Genomic DNA, 26,036 nt, shown 5'->3' with positions numbered 1-26,036 from the left:
AAACTTGTTTTTAGTGTAGCATGTGCTTTTTCTGTTATGCCACCCAGTTGAGTGCATCTGAATTATAGAGACCTATAAGGGTGATATATAGGTACAAATTAAGAATGTGTATTGATAAATTAGCCATGCATATTAATTTGTGGCACTCAAAGCTTCACATAGACATAGAAATGAATAATGCCTTCTGCCACTATATGATGATCAAACTGTGCAGTTCCATCTCTAAATACAATTGCTGAATGAAAATATGCTTCCTGCAACAGAGCACTCCACATTTTATGTTATCCAGATTATTCCCTTTGGAAACATAAATTGCTTTTATGAGGTATAAAATTATGTCTACTGCAGAACAGGGATAAGTCAAGTACATGCATAAGTGATAAACATTCTAACCACTGATTCAGAACAACACAAGCTTTTTTTAATATTCAGAACTTTGTACAGTGTGTAGCAACAATAATCATATCCATTTTATGTTGAATTTTTACATTTTGGCTAACATTTAATATCTATTTTTAAAAGGAAAGAATTTCTTTCTCTTAGATTGTCTGGTTTTTAAAAAGATGCACATTTTTCTTCAGTCACACTTATTATCTGAAACAGAGCATTACCCCTTCTAACCTGATCTTCAAAAGCATTTCTGCTAGAAAATGTTTTATAATCGATGAAGTAATATTTTCAGGCAAAACAATGAATTATTATTTGAGTTGAACTATTTTTCAGACACATTACAATGGTTTGTTTTGCTTTTCTGGAAAACATTGGTAGATAGAAATGAGTATGTTTGTATGTATACATATATAGAGAGTACTTATACTCAGGATAATATATAGATATGGATACATATTCATAGAATATATATGCTCAGGATTTCTCAAAGTAGCATAGATATTTTGATGTACCAGGAAGCATTATGTGCCATCTTGAAAAAATTACAACCTAAGAAATCCAACAATTAAATATATGTGAGAGCCAGTGATTTGTTAGGAAAAGTGAATTGCTATTGTATTTCATGTAAATAATCCTGTAAATAATCATTTACAGGATTATTTTCTTTTTCTTATGAGTAACTAATTTATTATGTTTGTTTTCATAACCAAATATAAAGAAAATACATTAATAGCATGAAAAAGATTTATTGCTAAAACATTATCAATATTTGAATATTATTTAATAAATTATATTTATGTGTAACATTTAAATTTTTGTTAAATATTGCATTTTCATCAGTGTTTATGTAAGCAATTCTTAGATTGAAAATTTAACTTTTAGTATTATTCATTTTTGGTATATAAATAATGCTGTTTTTGATAATTTTACATTTTCTTCTAAGAATACTCTAAATTAATTTTAAAACTACCACTTTTAATTTCCACTCTAAAATATCATCTAGTCATATTAGTTTTTCTTCCTGCAGCTTAATCGTTATATGTGTTCTCTTTCCTTTGCTGAATAAATTTTCCTTCATTGTGTGACCTTAGTCTAATGATATATTAATTATAAAATGATAATGCATTTAACAACAAGTATAACTAAATTAGCACAGGTCACCAAAAGGCCTTTTCTCAAATCAGATTGTTGTTTTGTCCTTTTGACTTTTACCTTATGGTAGGCACTAACAAAGTATCTGAACTTTGATGGATTATAAACTACAAACATGATATGTATTTTTCATAATGCTAATGTAATTTTCAAGGTACTATAAAGGTCAAACCTGTACATCTCTGTGTGCATTCTAAGTTTGTCTTTTCCTTTAATATTTCTTTTTCTCTGTTCCTCTGGTTCAAAAGTTCATTCAGTTCCCAAATGGCTACCTAATTTTCCAGTTATTCCCTCAAGCCATATGTGTTTTGGTTTCTTTATGGTTTATTAGGTACTGTAGGAAAGTAGCATAAGTTATATCTTCTAATGAAATTCAAGCACACTTCAGTGATGCTTCGACTTGATTGCTGATAGCAATTAAATCACAGCCAAGGAGAATAATGCATAATCTCACAAGGTCCAGACACCCTATAGAAATTGAAAGGAAATGAAAACAGAAAACAAAAACAAAGTCTTCAAACCCTGCCAGACACGCTGTTTCCAGCCTGCCTTTTTTTTTTTTTTATTGGCCAACTGCCTGATTGATAGCAAAATCATAACTTGCTGCATGCTAACAGGCAGAGTTCACTTGTAGGTTATTGTGAACTGATAAAGGGTGAGATGGAGTTTTGATTTTCGCATTGGACCTTGGTACACCAGATTAATGGAATTTCAATGAGTGACTAGAGTAGCCACAGCTTTGTCAGAGAAACAGATGGATATTCTATAGTCATGTCTACTCATTAATACTAGTTGCCTGAAAGGTGTGCTGCTTTTCTATACAAAAGAGTTGATATAATTGATTTTTGAATAATGCATTGAAAACAAAGTACTTATTGATGACTAGAATTGTAACGTAGATGGTGACAGATTTTTGTAACGCTTGTAGCTTAAAAATATTGTACTTTGTAATTTTTTCTCGTCTCTCTTTGGAAACACTTTTTTGTTTTTATTTTTTGAGGGAAAATACATTTTATAAATGATTGTATGACTGCTGTTAGTTTCATTGTGATTTGGTAATATTTATAAAAATTATATTTAATAGAAATTTCATTTTATTAGCTTTGTGCTTTTATTTTTTTCTGAAAAACTTAAAACAAATCATAATGGTTTCTAGACTATCGTAGATCACTGTTAGAAGTTTTATGCTATTGTATGGCTGGATATATTGAAGTGTTAGTAGAAATGGTGCATGTCAGTAATCAGATAAAATTAGAGATAATGAAACTCAAAACCTTAAAGAATATCCCTTGTCATACATGTTAGAATGTTTGTTTAGGCACTAAGATGGTAGATGCAGGGTAGCTTTTAGATACAATATAACGATTTGGGTTTCCATTTTTCTATTTTGAAATCATTTTTCATTCATTTTCATTATTTGTAAAAGCAAGCATCTAACCGTGTAGCATTGTGGAAAGTCCCTAAGGTAAGGTGAAAGGATTCAGTGAGCTAGAAGACATATATTGGCTCTGCCCATCGATGATAGGTTGAAGGATCACAGTAGACATTTGTTACAAATCTGATTCAGTCCTAGACCATAATCACTTTGTGGATAAGAATCTGGAACCTCTAGGGCGTGAATATAGGAAGACTAAAATGAAGCTAAAGATACAAAACAGTCATTTATTGTCCTGGTATCTTCTTAACTAAAAATTCCCAAGTAATATAGGTTACTAAAAACTGTGAGCATTACAGAACATAGGTTTGTATGAAAAAATACTGGTTTACGTATGGAACTATTTTTAAAGTTTGAGATTAAGAAAAAAGGCTATGCTCTTTTGATCATAATTTATAATAGTAGATGATGTTTTCTTCTTTTTTGGTATTCGTTTTCTTTAAGGAATACAATATATGAAAACTTGAACTTATAAAACATGTAAATCACTTATTCCAAAGGATTACTTTAAGGATTATCTCCATGATGCCTATAAATAATGAACTCTTATAATGCATCTACAGCAAGCTTAGATATAAATCCATCCATGTGCATAAATATAAATTTAATGGATAAATTTTTACACATTACACATTTTTTTAACACCTTTATTGGGTATAATTGCTCTACAATGGTGTGTTAGTTTCTGCTTTATGATAGACACCGACTTTTGAGGAAGATTTTTTTGTGCATAAAGTTAGGTGTAGCACTAATCAGTTCTAGTAAAAGCCAAGCAATAGATGTTTTACTTTTCTCTGGGCTCCAGTAGAATGTGAAATAATATTTAAAACCAGGAAAAACAAGGTTCTTTCAATTACTTCCCATTTAGGGTAACCAACTATAGTATCATGTGGTTTTTGATAATAAAAATCATATTTTTGCATTTTATTCTGAGAATTTAGATTAGTTTGCAACTTACACATATCTTTGTATACATAACATATTGTTGCACTTGTGTGGGTTTTTTTTTTTTTTTAACTTTTTTTTGGGTTCCTTTAAGCTAGCTTGTGTTACAGCAGTATCAGAACAATGATTATTTTAGTCCTTCTGTAATGTGTATAGTCTAGCTTCAGGTACTTTGGTAGACGTGAGGGGTTATAGTTTGGAGAAATGATAAAAAAGTAGAAAACATGTTTTTACACTCAAGATATATATTGTGTGATTGGAGATATAAAGTATACACAGATGTAAAATATTTTTATGATTACAAAGGCATATATGAATAAAATAAAAACACATAGCCATTGAGAATCATCTTTTTGATTTTTATGCCATTGAATGGGAAAATACATCACTATAAAACAAAGTGGACAAATAAGACTATAACAAAATGGGCTAGATAAGAAATATTGCAAAGGTAATAAAACTCAAATTATGAAAAATAATGCATTTTTAATACAGTAAATTAGCAGTTATTTACACAATTCATGAAGAAAGGAACAAGGTACCTTGGCAAGGTAATGGGGAATTCAAAGATGAAGAAAAAAAATTCCTGTTTTCAAGAGACTTGTAATCCAGTTGGAAAGAGAAGATAGCCACCTATCAGCAATCTAAGTTCTAACAAGGCAGATTCCGAAAATAGTAACTAGTATGTGTTAAAATATTGAATTGATTTGGCCTGTACCAAGGCAAATAATTGGTATCATTGATTTTCTTCCCTTATTTGTTGACTCAGTCAGTCATATGTTTTGGCATCATGTTGAATAAACCAAAACATAAACTCTATGCCTACGTTCTGAGAGGTTGTAGAGTAAATTGTAAACGGAGGGCCTTTTTTTTAAAAGTGAGTTTTGCATGGTTCCTGAAGTTTGCTAGAGAGAAAGTGGGAAAATCTGCTGAAAAGAACATTTAGAGTAGAAGTCCAAAAACCAGGTTTTCATACTGATTGGTAATCATTTTGTTGTCAAGGTCAGGTCACTTAGCCTCTCTGGATTTTTACTTTCTGATTTGTGAAAGGAAGAGTTTGGACCAGGTGATTGATTAGAAGTTCCCTAGATCTCCAAATGCTTGTGTCCACATTTCAGAATTAGTAAATTTAATGGTGGCACAGAGGTGATTTGCCTGGAGAAGGTAATAACCAGAGGTGATGTTGAATAGGAAGGAGCGCAGTGGGTCTTAGAGGTAAGCAAATGAGGGACAGTGAGAGCTGAATACCAAGTTAAGGAGTTTACCTTTGATCTGGTAGTCATTAAGAGATCCCTGAAGCAATAGACTGATGTGATGAGTGCATATTTGAGGGAGATGGTCCTGGCAGTTAATTGTTGGATGAGTCAAGGCAAAGAGACCATCTAGTGGAGGCAGCAAGCTAAGTGTCTTGCTACATTATTCTGAATCTTGACAGCCTCTCTGTGTGGTAGATATCATCACTATTTGACAACGGAGGAAATTCAGGGATAGAGAGGTCAAATGAAGGTCATATAAGTGGCAGAACTGAAATTTGAATTCATGTCTGTCTGACTCCAAGGACCCGGCTCTGCTCTCAAAACCACTATATTTTGCCTCTTCCCCAGCTAAGATACTGTTGCTTTTGGTTCAGAGGGTGGTGAGAAGAGCCAGGGTTAGAGTAGTAGACATTGCACTGAAAAGGAAGGGATTCTTTTAGCCCCTTCCTACCCAAAGTATGGACTGCAGACCAACTGCAACAGTGTCACCTGGGAGCTTGTTCAAAATGCTAAATCTCTGTCCCCACCCATACCTACTGAATCTGAATTAGCATTTAAACAAGATCCCTATGTACACATTAAAGTTTGAGAAGCTCTGTTCTAATTGTGTTTATTACCTTGGGCTTTGTGGCTGAAAAGAAGGGTGAGCCATTGCACTTGGGCTGAATGCGCAGATGTGGACTAGGCATAGCGCTAAGCAGTCCTTTGAAGTAGGTAAAAAAGATTCTTTACTTCCTGCACTCTTCTGTGGTCCCTCAGCACACTGCACAGGGCCCCTTCCCGACACTACTGTCTGTCGGTAGTTGTCCCATTTTTGAATCTGTTTCCCCCCTCAAATCAAATTCTCAGTTAAGTGCATTGGAAAGGCTTTGATAAATTACCCCTAGGAAAGTTTGCATGTTAATAGAGGAATACCTTAACCCAAGGGAGGTCAAGTCCCACTCACAGATCTTTAGGTATCAGCACTGGGCCAATGGTAAAGATATTTTTGGCTGTTGCAGAACACTGTATCTTATAAAATTTAGGCACGTAACAGACTTATCTTTCTTGCTATATATATTTGGATTTGGCCTCTGGTCTTTGTTTGGAGAAGTCACAATGTATAGCTTCCTGTTTTCAGCTGTGTGTCCTGTTTGCAACTGCACCAAAGTGTGAATTAAGAGTTTAAATGTTGAAAAGCAAAGGTTAAGACCATAGACTGACCCACTTAATTTTCGAGGAAGGCTTGCCAGCCTGGCACATGATTCCGCAGAGAGCTCCCTTCCTCTGAGACAAATTCCTTAGAAGTGACTGTGCTGGTGCTTGAGGTAGCATCTTAGGAAGGAAAGGGGATTGAACCATCTTTAAGTAATATTTATTGAGAAATATGTCTGACACTGAACCAGATTCTTTCATCTACATTATTTCCTTTAATTGACTCAGAACTACCAGGGAGACATTTTCCCTATTTTGCTTATGTGGAAACTGAGACTCAAAAAGTTGACTATCATATCCAACTTAGAAGTAGCAAACTTCAACTCCTTTGATCCTTCTATGCCATGCTACTTAAAAAATTAGTTTTTTTCCTACTTACAAGAGACATGCATCTGGTTAAAAATAAAAATGATCAGAAGGGTATACAATAAAATGTAAAAGCCTCCTTTTCCACCCCGCCCTAACCCCAGAGGCAGCCACTTGTTACAGTTTCTTCTCTAGCTACTATAGTAACTTTGGGCACACTACTTCTAGTTCTTGTCTGATCAACCTTGAACAGAATCTGTCGACTCCCTCTATGATGGATGATTCTGCACACCTCCTTTCCCACTTCTGCCTCCCGATTTTTTATTATTTTATTTTTACTTCTTTTTGTGTTTGCTTTTGACTTAAATAATGTTCTTCTTATTTTGTAATGCACCAAACTCAGAAGGTGGCTATTGACTCTTTGTTATTAAGTATGCGGAAAGTAGTGCACCCAGCTTTCCTTCCATCTCTCTTTCCACTCTTAAATTCCAAATTTGTTCATTAAATTATTTTTGCATTGTTAAGATCTATAATATTTATGTTTGATTCTCTAACTCTAAGCTGACTGTGCTTTGTCTACAAGTTGCATTTTAATCATTGGTCCTTTTCCTTCATGTTATTGGTTTCCCTCAAAGGTCTGGACAGCCTTGGCTATTGATTCCTGTTCATGAGCATAGTGTAGGTAATTTGTGAGGGGTTCCTTTGCTTTTGCGTGTCTATATCCTGAAAGCCATTTCCTTTGAATGGGAGGTCTGATTGGGGGTTGTGAGTAAAGTGGGCAAGGCTTGCTTGGAGGCAGCCTGCCTACGTGTTAGTGAGGAGCACAGAGGCAGACTGGGACCCTCCGTTGTCAAAAGAAGTAGGACATTACTGAGGCAGAAGTTGAATGCTTTTATTTCATTTCTAGTTACAGGTTTTTAACCCCTTTCCTCCTTTTTTTGGTACAGAATTGGGGGTAAGATTAAAGCAATTCCTTTATTAAACCTTCTAAAATTATGGCTCTTGAGAACACATGCACTTATGAGTTAAAGAGGATGACTTTGATGTTATAGAGTCCATCAGCAGTTTGGGGGTAGAGTCTAGGATTCTTATTCTATTTTTAAAAATTAGCTTTATTGAGATGTAAATAATATAACCGTAGAATTTACCCATTTAAAATATACAATTCAGTAGTTTTTAATATATTCACAGAGTTGTACAAGCATCACCCCGATTAATTTTAGAATATTTTCATTGCCACAAAAAAGAAACCCTGTACTATGAACAGTCACTCCCCATTTTCCGCAAATCTAGGCCCCCCTCCCCACCTCATGGGCCTAGGCAGCCACAAATCTACTTTCTTTCTGTATAGATTTGCCTAGTCTGGACATTTCATGTAAATGGAATCACACAATATGTGGCCTTTTGTGCCTGGCTTCTTTTACTTAGCATAGCGTTTTCAAGGTTCATTCGTGTTGCAGCACACAGCAGTACTGCATTCCCAAGAATGCTTCACTTGTATGGGTATGCCACATTTTGTTTGTCCATTCATCAGTTGATGATTTTTTTAAAAAAATATTTTATTTATTTATTTGGTTGTGCCAGGTCTTAGTTGCGGCAGGAGGGCTCCTTAGTTGTGGCATGCATGTGGGATCTAGTTCATTGACCAAGGATCGAACCCACGCCCCCTGCATTGGGAGCACAGAGGCTTAACCATTGCGCCATGAGGGAAGTCCCTAGTTGATGATTTTTTGAGTTGTTTCTTCTTCTTAGCTATTATTAATAATGCCACAGTGAACATGTATGTACAAGTTTTTGCATATGTCTTCATTTCTTCTAACTATATACTGTACCTTGGAGTAGAACTGCTGGGTCCTACGTTAACTCTAAGTTTAACTTTTTGAGAAATTGTCAAACTATTTTCCAAAGTGCCATATACCATTTTATGTCCCCACCAGCAATGTGTGAAGGTTTCCACTTCTCCACATCCTCTTCAACACTTGTTATTGTCTGTCTTTATTTTAGCCATCCTAGGGGGTGTTCAGTGGTATCTCATTGTGGTTTTGATTTGCATTTCTCTAATGACTAATGATGTTGATCATCTCTTCATATGCTTATTGGCCTTTTGTATGTCTTCTTTGGAGTAGGCCTAGTCAAATCATTTTTCCATATTTCAATTGGGCTGTCTTTTTATTGTTAAGTTCTAAGAGAACTCTAGCTACCAGTCTCTTATGAGATATATGATTTGTAAATATTTTCTCCAGTTCTGTAAGAACTTAAGTTCTTACACCTTAAGGTGTAAGTTCTTAAGGTGTTCTTAACTTGAGGCTAAGTCATTTCTCAAAATACTGAGTTCTTTAAAGAATTGTGAGATTAATATACTAATTAAAACAGGGACATATCCTAGCCTACCTTTAATGTTATTGTTGCTTAGTGGATACTTTAGAAACTGTGCAGATGGCAAAAAGTAATTTTCTTGCTGTGCTTTATTCAGCTCAGTGAACTCTCGAATTCTATAGCCTTTAACATAATTTAAAAAAGAATTCTTGCTTTGTGTTGTTGCAGAAGATATCAATCCCCTCATTTAGCAATATCATCTATGCCTTTTGAAATGTAAATGCAGTAAGGTTTGCTGCATTACACATATAAATGAATAATCATATGGTTCTTCTTTCACATCAGTTTTACTTTAACAAATTATTTCAGAGAACATACAGTCCAAGTAAATTATTTTGTTGATATTCTGACTTTTTTGGGCTGGATTTTGTCAGTGTATAGTTATGGTGGTGGGATCTAAGGGGTGCTGGGGTGATCATCTCAGAAAAATGGTCACTATTTTTAGCTTTCAAAAAAGAAGTTGGTTTGTTTCTTTGAATTTGTTTCTTCTCCTTTGTAAGGACGTGTGTGTGTGTGTGTGTGTGTGTGTGTGTGTGTGTGTGTGTGTGTTTTGTGTTGTTTTTCTTCCTATATGTCAGTCACTAAACCTAGTAGTCTTGCCAGATAAGGGAACTGAGACATAAGGGAGCAACGTGAATTATCTAAGCAGTGCTACTCATTGTGTAGTCTGCAGACTGATCTGAGTCTGTGATCTGTTTGCTACTGGTCTGCAACAATATAAGTACAGAAAATGAGATTAAGCACTTAGAAATGTTTATAGCATTTTGACATTCCTGCATTATCCAAATACGTGATCATTATTTTTTCTAGTAATTCATATTATATATAAAATACATACATATATACCTATATGTATATACATATTTTTAACCAAAGTATTAATTTGTGATGTTGTGATGTCTTGTGGGGGAAACTGGTCCTTTATCACAGTTAGAAGAATTGATCTAGGGTCAGAGAGAGAATTAATTACAGTAGTCTCAGTATCTTCATCTCCCATCCTTCTGATTTTTGGTTATTTTTTGGAAGTCTTATATCTTTCTTGTATCATATATCTTTCTGTATATCTTCATCCATAGTCACAGTCATGTTTTAATTTATATATTAGGTCTATTTTCACTATTGAGGAAATTTTAGGGATTCTAATTCCATTTTTCTTGATATACTTTCAAGTTCCAATGTCATAATGAGATATTTAAATATATTTTATATGAAAGTTCTGAGAGCAGTCTCCAAGTTTGGCTGTCATTGAAGCAAAGATGCTGCCTCGAAGCTTTTCATTTGGAATATCTAGAGAAAATGTTAATGTAATTTGGATACCGTCTAGTTATTTTCCATGCGTAAAAAGCAGAAAAAGATAGTGTAATATTTAAAGACTCTCAGAAAAGTAATTTCATCTCAGAGATGCGCTTTGGTGTCAATTTGTTTAAATGTCTTCAAAAGCTCCTCCTCACTTTCTAATACCACCTGTAAGCCATGCTATTTTGAACATGCCCATCACTTTTTTTTAACACCAAAGGAAGTTAATAAAAAATAATATTTTAATATCAAAAAATAGTAAAATGTCTTACCATGGGGAAAAAATACGCATATATTTCCTGTCATTGAATAGGACTTGTTTTGGTATTGGTGTCCTGGGCCCTATGTTCTGGGATAAATGTATGCCATAAACTTCTAATATGTTTACAATAGGATTTCTTTATAAAAGAAAATGTGTCTTTTAGGAGGTGAAGAATTGATTTTTTTAAATATAAGTAGTGAGAGAGGGTAACAATGTTGTATGCTTTAGGCAGAGTGCTACATGGAATAAAAGTTTAATTCAACAAATTTTACAGTTTATTTTGTTAGACTGGGGTATTAATAAGACAAGTCACTGCTTTTAAGATGAGCAGAGGAAAGTGAGTTGACCAACTTACTGCTACTTTGGGTCATCAATTGTCATATTTAACAGAGGTAATAATGGGTAAAGCAAGTAGGTAATGGATTAAGCAAGTAGAGATAAGAGTTGTGAGGAATGTCTCAGAAGGCAAATAAAAATTTGCTGTGGGAGGGGAGCTGAAGTGGGGAAGAGAGACAGGGATGGGCACCCTTCTGGGGAGCGCACGCATAAGAAGGACCTGACTAGAGGCTTGCTGGTCACCTTGACAGTGGAGGCAAGGGACAAGGGAGAGTAAGTACCCAGAGGGGATATGGGGAAGGACCAACAGTAGATTTCACCATGAGACCTAAGGTGAACCCTGACATTTAGATTCTTTTCTCAAGGATGTGAGGCCATCTATAAAGAGGACAAGAAACATTAAGTCTGTTGAGCTTGAAGGAGTATTGAGAAATTTAGTCAAAGAAATTTAAGAGGGAGTGTGAGATATGGGATAGAGATATGGAGAATCATTGATTTATTTGCCTAAACATGTTGAATGTCATGAGAATGATAAGACTTGCCAGAGATTGTAGAAAGAGATAGATTAGGAGGTTCAGAATAGAGACATCTGCCCCAAGTTTCCTCACACGTAAACCAGGAAAATTGTTGCTTTTGCTTCTAAACATATGATCTTAATTTACAGAATTTTAGAAGCCATTAATTACTTTCATTCCTTAATGTGATTATATACATACGGGGATACATTTTATCTTGAGTTTTCTTCAGCATTCATTTGAATCCTGGTATGTTCTTAGGCTTTTCTTTTCTCTTTGTTTTTACTGTCTAATCATATTTCTCCTTGTAATTAAGGAATCATATTTATTAACTGTGTTTTGCCCTGGCAGTCTAACCAATATTAAGCATTAGTCAAGGCAGACGGGATATACTTCTGGTATCCGAAAACTAAATTTTGAAGGGCTTTAAAGAGGATAAAATTTGTACTTCATCATATCAAGGATCAAATTGTATTGTGGTTAAGTGCACAGACTATGGTATTACATGTACCTGGGTTCAATCCTCGTTTGACATTTTGACTTTGGAAAAATTATTTTCTAGCTAAGCCTTAGTTTCTGGGTTTATAAAAATAGGGATAATTGTAGTATCTCATAGGATTATTGTAAGGATTAGTGCCTGGCACATAGGACTTGCCCATTGTTAGCTCTCGGCTATTGTAATGTCACAAGATGACCAAGTGATTAGATGAATAACTTTGTTTTAGTATATATTTTCTCTGGAATTTTTTCTTGTTTTTCTTTTCTATTATAGTTTATTATAAGATACTGATATAGTTCCCTGTGCTATACAGTAGGGCCTTGTTGTTTATCTATTTTATGTATAGTAGTTTGTATCTTCAAGTCCCAAACTTTTAAGAATACTTGCTAGTGGATCCTATTTTGTAAATGGATGAATTCTTTTTTGTGACAGTCATTCCCTGTTTTTAAAATCAGGTTGTTAAATATTTGATTTTTTCCAAAGAAATAAACCTGTATCATATAACTACATGTTTCATAATTGAGTACAATTAAAGTCTTAATATTGCTGTCTTGAACTATGTCAACTGGAATTCTGATACTGGTATTTGCAAAGTTATCTTTTGGGTGATAAAAATATATGAAATAAAAGTTAGTGTTTTTATTATATGTAAAATATTTGGATTTTATTTACTAGTAGCTTCTTTAGTTTAAAAAATTTCCCCAATAAATTTTGTCCTGCTCTGTTTTACTATCCACTGAGCTTTTATAAGGTATCTCTCATCATTTTTTTTCTGTTGACATTTTTTTGACTAACATAGAAATACATTTTAATGTATTTTTATGAATCTTTATGGATACTGGAACCTATCGACCTGTGTGAATACAGACACTTCTGTGAACTAGCTGTTCTCCTCTGAGGCTTTAAAAACATTGCTGGTCTGTTATTTAGTTCAGAAATATGAAGGTTTAACAGCTATTTATCCCAAAATTACAGTGAGGGAATGTGTCCTAAGAAGTTGAAATGCTGATGTACATTTTAAGTTTTATAACAGTATTTCAAACAAGCTATTGGAAGTATACAAACACAAGTTTAGTTAGATGAGGAAAAGTGAGTTAGGTATGGTTTAGATAGGGCATATCCTCTGTGATTAATTTTTCTATCACTGTGGCTGTCAGTGCCCACAACAGGGATTCAGATAGTGCACTGAGCAGCTCATGTTAGCAGTTCATTTCCTAGCCTTCTGCAATATGCTAGAAAATGTATTAGAAAAGGTTTCGGTGAACATCGATCAAATTAGTGTGTACCTGCGATTTGACCAGTCCTTTTCTAGAAGCCTTGTAAATTCAGTCCTTGCTTTTATACTAACAAACTGATTAACCAAAAAACATCTTTGCTTTATCAGATTTATTTACTAATGAAATGTAATTGATCTGTTGCTGATTGGGTTATGAGACTAAATCCAAAGGCCATCTATCTATCAGTGTAACTGCTAATATAGTAAATGAATCAACACATATTTATATTGTAAAATTGTATATTCTTAGGATTTAAAAATATCAATACTCTTAATTTTTTACCTTTAATATTTTAATATTCTTATTTTCTTACTAATTTTCTGACCTACTCAAGCTAGAGTAATACAAAGCAGCTGTATGTATTCATAGGTGATGATAGGCCAAGGAAAGATGGTAATAAAAAAACAAAAAAGCTCCCTCAGCATAAGCTTTGCCAGACGTTACTAAGTGTATAACTGTCTTACATTTCAAAAGTATGACTTAACTGATATTGAATTTCTCATAATTGCATAAATTGACAATGTGTATTATCTTTTCCCTATCATGATTTGACTTTGAACATGTCTTGAGATGTTACTGTTTCTTTAGCATTCTTTAGATATCACAAGTGGGAAGTACTTTCTTTGTGTGTGTCCAAAAATATAAGTGAAATAATTTTTTATAAAACATGTACGTCAATTGTTTAGTCATGAGACCATTATATGTAACCATTATCTATCCATAATTCTCTTTTTGGAAAACATGCAGAATTTTAACAAATGTCATTGTTGAATGTAACACAAAATAAAAAATAGGAAAAAATAGCTTTATTTTTCACAACAAACCTATAACTAAAATACTTTAGTATTTGTTGTCTGTGGATAAAGTTATTGGTGTACTTTGCTAGGGCCTATGATGAAAAGCTGAGATTATCTTTTACTTTTTACTATATATAAGTTTATCATTCCCAACTAAGATTGGGACTGTTTAAACCTTTGGCAGTTCACTGGTATGGGGTATTTAGAATCCGTTATTAGGCTATGATAGGAAGGATGTGGTGAGTTGGTGGTAATTGATTTATCCCCATCGTACTGAACCTCCCGCTCTTCTTCCACTTTGTCCTCCCTTGGGCAATAATCACAGTGTCGAACTGCCAATCTGTAGACTTAATTTCTTCCAGCAGTACCATCTGGCTCCTTGGCACCAGAAGTTATATTGGTTCTTTGTGGGTGCTGCTGAATTTGTCATATTGTTAGACAGCTGATGGGATGCTTCTTGCTATTTGATCCTAATTTTCTTTTAACTAATTATTGATCTTTATTTAGAGACTCTCCTTTAGCCATTTCTTAAAGCATGCAAGAATTTTATTGTGAAAAGAATAGAATGCACCTAAACAAATACTGTGTGTAAGCCTTGAGCTTCTCCTCTCTGTATTGTGTTCTGTCTAGTTCTTCAGTGGCCCTCCCTTTCAAGAGAGATTAATTTAAAGTTAATTGTAGAGGTTTTCTGTTTCATTCAAAGCCTTGTATCTCTGGGTAAAAGTTACTTGAATTATATTTAAAATCCTGTTATGACTGCCAACGTTTTCCAATAATGAATATTTAGAAATCCCTATCAGTGGCACAAATAACCTTCTAACCTCCAGCAATACTTTATCCCCTTGTTAAAAAAAGTGGCCATTTGTGTATATCTTGTGGGTTTTTATTGGTAGGTGAGGTGGTTTTACTGTCATCCGTAATAACATCCATGAACAGTTTTAAAAAATAGTTATTAAAAGCACATCTGAGTTTCAGTAATTTAAAAAAATTGCCTAAGCACACAGTTCTATACACTGAAACATTTTTTTTTCATATTACATAGTAAACTAGACATTTTTGATGATGGCAAAGAATTATCTGACCTATTTGTTTTCTGATGTAAAGATCATAAACAAAAATAAATTATTACTGAAACTCTCAAAGAATCTGCATGTAAAGCAGTTCATTTTGACAAATATTTACTGTATCATATTAGATCACATTCATTTTTAATGACACAAGATACATCTTTTAGAATGTTTTTAGAGGTGTCCATTCATATAAAAGTGTTTCTACTGAGTCGAAACTTTTAATTAGATGTTACATAATCTATGTTGGTTGTAATAATTACAGAATGCTGTATGTTAGAAATATTTACTTCAAATTCTTATTGTTGCTGGTATGTGGGTGTTTAAAGTTCTTAAATAGTGATTCAGCTGGGATTATTTTAATACCACTATAGGGGAAGTCTACTAACTGAAAACTGAACTTTGCAGAACATTTTCATTTTATGTTAGATAAAATATACAGCTAAATTGCTGTAATTTGGTCATGTGGTGATGTTAAATCCAGTTGTTTATAATTGTTTTAGTTTAAAGTATATAGAGAAAAGGAGCAATAAATGTCACTCTGTAAGAAGAACTAAATCAGTTGTCAGTGAAATGATTCATGTGTTAACTGGGATAGTTAACATGCATCTTATTCTACTGTCTAGCAGGAGGAGGTGGGCTATAGAAAAATGAATGCTTCACTAAATAATTTACAACAATTATATCAAATTTTAATAACTTCAGCTAAGAAGGCATATATATGATTCATGTTCTCACTATCACCTACATTAGAGATTAATTGTGCTTTCTTCAAACAGAAATGTACTCTTATAAATGTTTTTAATTGGTAAATCATGATCAGTTTTATCTTTATAGAGTAGCATTATTTGATCAGTTTTTAGCTATAAGTTCGTGTGAAGCTAAAATATTACAGCTAATCTGTTGTCACAAATGCCAGCTCATTAGAATTTGCCCCTAATATCAAAAAATGCCCTGAATTGTTTGTTGGCTTTATCTTAACTTAAATATGTAAAGGGGGACAGTAAAGCATTTTTCTTTGGAATCACAGGGAGTTCAGTGACCTTTCTGTGGCAAATTATGTAGAAAGAAAATATTTATATTCATTTAAAATAACCTCTGTGAAGAAATAGTCTCATTACCCTGTTTGATCAATTTCTTGTAGCCTGAGCTGTAGCATGCTGCTATTGCCATTGGTTGATGGAATACACTGAGTAGTGGCTAATGGTGATGGTGCTCATCAGGAAGGGTTCAGCCAGCGGTCAGCAACAAATAATTCAAGACTGTTTCTAAGTTTGTGGCTGGTGGAATTTGCTTCTTGCTCCAAGCCAGCGGCATCACTGAGCTGGGCTATTTGATTAGAAGAGAGGCATATTTGCTTCTTAGCAACTGCACATTTGCACAACCCATAGTCCTCTACTGCCTCCAAAGGTTTTCCTTTTGTGATGGTAGAATAATACTTTATTGTTGATTGACGGACAAAAGAGATTCTAATACAAGGCAAGCTGATAACCATTTTTGTTGTTGTTGTTGGCTTTAAAATTTTGCACCTACGCATAACATTTTTTGAAAAAGTATAGAATAAATGTATGCATAGTATAAATAGGCATGGAAAACCCCAATGTGTTCGAATTTTAATATGCATATTAGCATGGAGGTTTGCACAGCATGAGTACAGTTGCATACTGTTACATTTTTGCCCAGCAGTTTCAATGATAGGAAATCAATTCTGACCCTAGTGTATGTATTGCATATATCCATACTCTGAATGTTTGTATCTCCCAAGTAGAATTAATGCTAGAGAAAAATTTAACAAATAGTGTTGAAAGATAAATTGTTAGTAGAGTTTTAAATGGCTTTGTCAAATTTAAAAACTATTCTTTATATAAAGTTAAATAAGTCAAATTTAAAATTCTAATACAATGTGGGTGTATAGAATTTGGAACATATTTCTCACAGGAATGAATCTGCAGAAGAAAATGTGTCTTTAATAATAAACAAAGGTATTTATAACCCAGCAGTTAAGAAACAAGTGAGAAAAGATAAATTTGGGGAGGCCAGTCTGAGTTTTATGACCCTGGGAAACTAGGATCAGAAAATCCTTTTTTTAAAATACATGGTTTTACGGATTATCTCAAACTATATGGTTAGGATTTGAGTTTCAAGATTTTAAGGAAGATGATGTAAAGGATGATATGACCATAGATAATGTTAATTTTACTCTTGCATTATTTTTTGATAATTAAAAAATACCTGCTATACTTTAAAGGAAAAATGCAAAAGCCATTTGAACCTATATATTTTTACATATATAATTTAAATCCATTGTTTTGTATAAATTGTTGACATAATTCATGGTAATGCATATGTAAGATTAATATAAGGTTGAATTTTTAAGATTAATATAAGATTACATTCTGTGATATTATATTTAGACCATATTACCCTTTTTTCCAACTTAAGGAATGTTTTTTCTATTTTTGTCTCTTAAGGTTCATGACAGATATGAGAGTTTCCATAATTTAAAATGAACAACGAAAAAGTATAGTGGTGTGAAATTTTCCAGTTAACAAATCTTGAAACGTGTTTTGGGATTTAGGGAAAGTTAAAGCAAGTGCAGACATTAACATAGACATTAAGTGTGTATGGGCAAATACTCTCATTTCCCAATAAAAGGACCTTAGGGCATATCAGTATGCATAATATGACCATCACTGTATTTACTTACTAATAAATAACCACTTCAGTGGCAACCTAGAGCCCGAAAAAGGGAAAAGGAGTGAGGTTGAGTGATTTGATATTGCAAAGCAGTAATATGCCCCATCGTATCAAGCAGCTGTCCCTTTGCAATTTCAGTTAACATCTTTGGAACAATTTCTTCAAAAACAAACTGGAGCTCTAGGAGGAAATGGAAAATACTTTTAAGAATGGTTTTAAATTGTTTAAAAATTAACATGCCTTCAAGTGAATTGCCAAAGTTAGGATGTGAGTTATATGAATTAAGATTATAGCTTTTATGAACATTTTATTTATAAGGTAAATTATAGGACTTTGATGTAATAAGGAAAATGTTCTTTAAATTACTAAACTCTTTTGCAAATACTAGTTGCAAAAATGGGATTTTAAAACTCTAATCTACTACATTAAAATCACTTGTATTTATTAGTCTATATAATTAAGTGGCATTTATTGCCAAGTGTCCTTTCCCCTATTAACAATTTCTCATTTGGGGATACATAGTAAAAGTTAGTTTTCTTAGTGGGACTTTATAACAATTGTCACCTGCTGATGGGGACATCTATTTTATTATTAACTAGGTTCTTCCCTCCATCTCCTTGCAAATATAAGAAGTACAAAGTTATATCTTTTTGGACTTCAGTTTTTACACATAGGTTCATTTGTTGGGGAAGAAGATAAACAGGGACAACGAGAGGTTTCTGATGCTCTTCTTTAGGTAAGGAGGATATAGGAGTAAGGAAGGAGCAATTTGGTGGGGTTAAGGAAAATGATGGGATTTTATTATCTGTTCATCAGAAATTTTAGTACTCATGTGGCTTCCTTAGATCTTTAAGGTAAAATCTCTAGAGAAATATATCAGAATAAATTTCAGTGGCATGCATGGTGAATTATTGTTTTATTATTGAAGAAGCTATGGTCCAGAGAGATTAGGTGATTTGTCCAATGCCACAAAGCAAGTAATGGTGAAGCTGAGGAGGAAATTTGGGTATTTTTTCCTCCAAAACCTATGATCTTTCTCTCGTGGGGCACTAATACCTGTCCTGCAGGCTAGTAGTGTTTAGAACATTTGCTTTGGATGCTGACAGACAGGAGATGAAGTCTCTGATACTAGCTTTGTGACCTGACCAAACCACTTGGCTTCTTTGAAGTTCATTTTATAGTTAGATTGAAGAAATAGTCACTTTAAAGTTCATTTTATAGTTAGATTGACATAAGGATAATAATATCATGGGGTTATTTGAGGCCCATGGAGTTATTTGAGGCCCAAATGAGATAATCTATGTGAATTTTCTTTATAATTCTGAAAATACTTTAAAGAATTATTGTTTTCCTAATTTAATGGCGCAACTACAGTCTAGATGGTTTGAAGAAGTCGAATTCATGTTTGTTGATTTTTAACCATGGGAATCATATAGTCTTTTTAGTTCTGTAAGGGACTTAGAAAGTCATTGAGTATGCTACTTCCTCATCTTGCAGGTGAACACTTAAGACTTAGAATGCTTAGTTGGCTTCTCAAGGTCATTATCTCATCACTACTACTAGCACTGTTTATTGGACTTTTAGGTACCAGGCACTGTGCTGGGTGTTTCCCATGTTTTATTTTGAACCCTCATAACATCCTGGTGTAGGAAATATTACACCCATTTTGCTGATAAAGAAACTGAAATTTAGGATGATCACATTGCTAAGAAGTGGGAATACGAGAATTCACACCAGAATCTCTCAGATTCCAGTGTCTGTGTTCCTAGTACAATGTCATCTGCCTCTCTAACACCCGATCCCAAACGTTAGCCTCCTGACTCCAGTTAGTGAAGTGTGATCTCCTCACACCACATCTATATTTTCTGTGAAGAGTCTGTTAGTATTAACAACTGTAAAATTTGAATCATTTAAGAGTCTTTTCTTTATCTGCTTTAGAAAAAAAAGAATTTTTTTCAGTTATGTGAGAGAATTCTAAAGTGATAGGAATCATACGTTGGTTTTTTTTGATGGAATCCTTTTGGAAGGATAGGTATGAAAACATATTAGTTGACATAGATATTAGTAAAATAAATTTCATTTTAAAGCTATAATCACCATTTATTGTTTTTCTTAAAGAAGGGAATAGTGGCAATCTATACAGTGGACTATTCTAAAACTAGTAGGATAAAGTAGATAACTTTTATTTTCTCCATGGAAAATTTCTCTTCTTAACATAATTTTGCTTAGATTAATAGTGAAATCAGTTTGTAGATCAAAAGTACAAAATGCCTGGGGAGTCGGCGATGGCAACTTCATGATATTCAGTGCACTGGGAGAAACTGGTCAGTATAAAATATTTTAAAAATGGGTAAGACAATAAACACCTAATTGTGGGTTGATTTGTTTTTCTAAAATGGCATTAATTTCTCCTTCAAAAATAGTAAACTGGTATCCTGTGATAATGCATGTTTAGGGGCCTATACAATGGGGCTCCCTTACAGTGAGATTCCTTCATAAGGATGTTCTTTTGTTACTTCAGTAACTAAATCTCTTTTTCTGATATCTAACATCATCTACCTTTTAATGAATGAATTTTATTTTATAGTTTATAGTGTTTTAATCAGGGTAGAGTATTATATAATTGTATATAAAATTGTACATTTATAGTAGACATTTTATTTTATTATTTTATAGTATAGTTTCTAAGTAACAAAATTTTGAGATAAATTAAGAAAAATAAAATGAAACCTAGAATATGTGAATATTTCAAGAAAAATGTGTCCAGAATACATAAGGTTGCTAATAAGTATTAATGTTTATCCTGTTAGGGAAACACAAAATAAGACAAGGTCCCTGCCTGTGGTCATATACATTAGAAACTATAGAACAAAAGCTAATGGTGATGTAATATAAACTATAACATATATGGTTAACCTTTGTTTAACCAAAAGTCAGTTAACCAGTTTCTCTTTTCAATACCACTTTTAGATGAAAAGACAAATTCATATAAGTACGTTTTTTAAAACTCTCTGTTGGGTCTAGCCTGGAATTTGTGTATAGTCAGCTCAATAGCTAAGACCGTTTATTGTGAAAGCATAGTTTAGTATAATATTTGCATTCATAATCAGGACTCAGAGACGCTGTAAGATCTAGAAATATAAAAATACAGTGTTCTGGTAGACTTTATATGGAGCTACAACAGCATGAGCAAAAGTTTGGAGTTATCCATGAGTATGATGGGGCTGCAAAAAAGGGGTTCAGTAAAGCTTGAGATGTAAGGTACTACCATGTGAATTAGCCAGTCATCAATGGATGACTTCAAATCCTAGACCCTGTTTAGATTCACGCAGAAGAGAGGATAAAAATCATGGTGTGGGAAGATGATCTGGTATTTTTATGAAACGTGGACCGTTCACAAGCAATGAAATATAAAAAAAAAAATTTGGACTACATCAAACTGAAAAGCTTCTGCACAGCAAAGGAAACCATCAACAAAATTAAAAGGCAACCTACTGAATGGGAGAAAATATTTGCAAATCATATATCTGATAAGGGATTAATATCTGAAATATATAAAGAACTCAACCAACTCAGCAGCAAAAAACCCAAATAATCCAATTTAAAAATGGGCAAAGGGCCTGAATAGATATTTTCCCAAAGATATTCTAATGGCCAACAAGAAGATGAAGAGGTACTTAACATTGCTAATCATTAGGGAAATGCAAATCAAAGCCACAATAAGATATCAACTCACACCTATTAGAATGGCTATCATCAAAACAAGAAATAACAAATACTGGCAAGGATGTGGAGCAAAGGGAACCCTTGTGCACTGTAGGTGGGAATGTTAATGAGTGCAGCCACACTGTGGAAAGCAGTATGGAGGTTCTTCAAAAATTTGAGAAATAGAACTACCATATGATCCAGCAATTCCACTTCTGGGTATATATCTGAAGGAAATGAAATCACTATGTCTAAGAGATATCTGTACCCCTGTGTTCATTGCAGCATTATTTACAATAGCCAAGACATGGAAACAACCTAAGTGTCCATTGACAGATGAATGCATAAAAAATGTATGAAATATATATATTATATATAATACTATTCAACTGTAAAAAGAAGGAAATGCTGCCATTTGCAACCTTGGATGGACCTTGAGGACATTATGCTAAGTGAAATAAGCCAGACAAAGAGAAAGATAAATACTGTATGATTTCACCTACATGCAGACTCTAAAAAACAAAAACAGAAGCTCATTGCAAAAGAGATCAGATTTGTGGTTATCAGAAGTTGGAGGAATTGGATGAAGATGGTCAAAAGCTACATACTTCCAGTTATAAGATAATTAAGTCCTGGGAATGTAATATACAACATGATGACTATAGTTAACACTGCTGTATGGTATATATGAAAGCTGCCAAGAGAGTAGATCCCAAAAGTTCTCATCACAAGGAAAAAACCTTTTTTTTTTTTTTTTTGGTAACAGGTGGTGGATGTTAACTAAACTTATTGTGGTAATCATTTCACACTATATTTATGTCAAGTCATTATGATGTACATCTTAAATTTACCTAGTACTGTATGTCAGTTATATCTCAATAAAACTGGGGTGGTGGGGGGAGAAGGAAAAGTGGACTTTGAAGGAAGAACATAAAGGTGGTCCAGTCATCAGTTGGGAGGCTCTTGAAATAAGAACGAAGATGAGAAAGACCTGAGTTTTGCATTTTGATTTTGGAGGGCAGAATGTCAAATATTAGAAATGGGATAGAGGAAGATGAATGGACTAGGTAACTGACACAGAAGAAGGAGGGATCATAGAGAATTCAATTTGTAAGTACAATAACAAGGAAATTAATTTTGGCATTTAGTCATTCAACAAATACTAAGGGAGCACCTACTGTGCTCAATAATTTCTATTTTAACTGCTGGAGACACAACTTGGAAAGGATAAACAGTTATTGAAACTAGAAAGGATGTTAGGAAGGATTATTAGATCATGGGAAAGGTAGTATAATCTTAGTAGTGTATGCATGTAAAGATGTTCCTTAGAGTCTTGGAACTATGGTATGAGATTAGAGAGAAGATGAGAAGACAGAAGTAGAGTTATAAAATATGAAGACATTTATATAAAATTTGAGGTTACATTGTGAACTCATTGAAGAAATGGAAATGGAAGAAGAAACTGTCTTTGTTAAATGAGAGAAGGAAAGAAAAAGCTAAAAAAGAGTAAGGATGATTAGAGGGGGAATTAGTATGGCATAGTGTCATAGAGAAGGAGACAGATTCAGTTAAGAGAATAACCATCAGAAGCAACAGAGAGTTCACTGAATATGAGAATTGAAAAAAATGTATTAGATTTAACATGGAAGACATTAAAACAGTTTACTTTTTATATGTTATTAATCTTAAAGCAATTCAAATTATTTTTTGATGCATTATTATTAACCAGAGTCCAATAGGGATATATTATATACAGTATTTCCCAGTTCTGTCCACTGCAAGTCTAGAAGCAATGATACACCAGTAACATGAGCATGCTGAGCACCTAGATCTTGGTTTCTAAGTACCATTTTCCACTAAAAAGAACCAAGGCTTCTTAGAGAAAAGGCTGATTCAGGACTGGGGTACAAATGAGCTTAAAACATCTGTTATATGAAGTGCTCAAAAAATAATAGGAATATATTATATAAGGAGGACACAGGAATCAACTTGATTCCTATTTGTCCAATAGCCCTGAAGTGATTAAGATGGATCATTAGTGGCCTGGATGAAGTATATGAGCTAGATAAAGGAGGTGGTATTAGGAGATTGGATTGGTTGGATTGCATATAAAAGGCACACTGCTGGAGAGTTCTTTATTATCTCCAGGAATTCGCTAGCCCTGAGGGGCACACTCTGTAGAATCAGCAAGGCCCTAGTTGTCAAAACATCAAAAAATACAGAAAATAAAAAGACATGAGTGACACAATTATGAGAGATAATGGAATGGTTGTTGTTTTAAGCTACTAAATTTTAAGCTTGCTGTGCACAGTAGGTATCTAAACAGTCATTTACCTATCCAGCCACCTATCCATCTACCTACCTTTTTACCTACCAATAACTATTAATGCACTCTGGTAACCCCAATTCCAGTCCAACACCACAGGCTACATTCTGGTCTTCTTCCTTGGCATATTTGTAACTCTCTTCTCTAGTAGTGAGAAACTAAGCTTCCATCATTCTCAATGTATTTACTCATTTGCTCAAGCCCATAATTCAAAGAAAGTAGTTTCAGAATTGGTAACCTATACCAGTAAATGCTTATCTATTTATTGATAGACTCTTGAGTTGTTTCCACCTTTTTGATTATTTAGGAAGAAGGCAAAGTCTGCACTTTTAATCACAACCCTATAGAGATGTGTAGTTATTTATTGCTACATAGCAAATTACCTAAAACCTATATATTATTTTATTATTATTTACTTATTAAACAATAAACATTTTATTATTCTCATATTCTCTGTGGGTCAGGAATGCGGGAACAGTTTAGCACTGTGTTTTTGGCTTGGGGTCTCTCATAAGATTGTAGTCAAAATGTTAGCTGGGGGCACCGTCACCTGAAAGTTTGGCTGGAGGTAGAGTATCCATTTTCAAGGTGACTCACTCACTTGGCTACAAGTTGGTGCTGACTGTTGTCAGGAGGCGTTAGTTCCTTCTCACATGGGCCTTTCCGTTGGCTGTTTGGGTATCCTCATAACACAGTGGACTGCTTCGCCAGAGCCAGTGATTCAAGAAAGAGCCAAGTGGAAGCTATTTTATGACCTATCCTCAGAAGTCACATAACATCACTCCAGCTACATTCTGTTCATTAGAAACAAATCATTGAATTTGACTCGCATTCAAGGGGAAGGGGATTAGTCTCTACCCTTTGAAGGGAGCAGTGTCAAAGAATTTGTGAACATATTTTAAGATCACCACAACTGATAAGCATAAAGAAGAACATAATCATCAGTAATAGAAATAATCCCTGCTAAAATTCTGCTATATATCAGTCTAGAGACATTTTCTGTGCATATCTGACCTCATATTCTATATGCCGTTTTATAATCTGATTTTTCCATATTATGTACTGGGAACATCTTTCCATGATATTGTGGGTTTTTTTATACACTGGTTGTTAGTTTTTCAAATATTTGCCAAAAATAGTATTTCATTGTTGTTTTAATTTGCATTTCTTTTTTCCAGTTTTTTTTTTTGGATATAATTGACGTATATAACGTTGTATTTCTTTTACTACTAGTGATGGTAAATTTTTTTCCATATATTTCTCAATTATTTGTATGTTTTGTAAATTGCCTTTTCATGTATTTGCTTGTTTTTAACATTGGCATGTTCTTTTCTTTATTAAACATCCATTATAGTTTAAGGATTCTAAAACATCATGTGTGTTGTAAATATTTCTTCCTTGTTAATCATTTGTGTTATTGATTTAAGAAAAATAAATTGTAGAATTTTAGAGTTAGAAAGGAATAAAGGAAATCTAGTCTAACACTTCTGACATAGATGAAAATGCCTTATTTTCTCTCCATCCCTCCAGACCTTTTTCTAACCTCCTCCCACTAAATCTTAGCCTATTATCTCACTTGTCCATGTATTTTGTGTTCTGCTCATGGTAAATGAATAAAGGATAAGGTTGATTAGTTGCTATTTATATTTAACAAAGAAGCATTCCTTAATAACCCTGAACAATTAAGGACTGATGATGTATATAAGGTAAGAGCCATCAGGTAGTGGGAGAGATTTTGGTTTTATGACTTAAGTAACTTCCTAGGTTTTTCCAATAGTACTCTAGGTGACTGCTTCCTCTGTCTTTTTATGGGACCATATCTTGATTATCTGTTTGTTGCCCAGTAAGTCTAAACAGAACATGGGAGCTTAAATGACACACCATTGTTTATACTTCATCTCTTTCCAAAATGGATTTGAGGTGACTAGAATTTTGTTATTTCACTTAGAGTGCTGAGAATTGTATTTTGCTAATAAATGTTGATTAATCACACTATTTCTAAAGTTATCAAAACGAAGTACTTATAATAGGAAGAAAAATTCAAAAATCTACTTATGAGTTTATCCATTTTGTGATCTAAGATAAGGTTGAAGTATTTAATACTTAGATAATTTAATCTTATTAAAAAGCTTAGAGCTTTCTGGTGGGAAAAAGTGGTATGCCTTACTATTAGAATATTCATCAAAAGGAATAAATTATTTACTG

The 26,036-nt window shown here is 33.5% G+C and overlaps 1 protein-coding gene across 2 annotated transcripts in view; it reads left to right on the top strand.

The window, feature by feature from the left end:
* Positions 1 to 26,036, top strand: part of SKAP2 (src kinase associated phosphoprotein 2) — a 173,546-nt gene that overhangs the window by 36,922 nt on the left and 110,588 nt on the right. The window lies entirely within an intron of this gene.

The sequence above is a fragment of the Leucopleurus acutus genome (assembly GCF_964270905.1).
Source record: "Leucopleurus acutus genome assembly, chromosome: 9".
Classification (NCBI taxonomy): Eukaryota; Metazoa; Chordata; class Mammalia; order Artiodactyla; family Delphinidae; genus Leucopleurus; species Leucopleurus acutus.
Note: the sequence above shows the minus strand (reverse complement) of the source record. Positions and strands in the feature narration are given on the sequence as shown.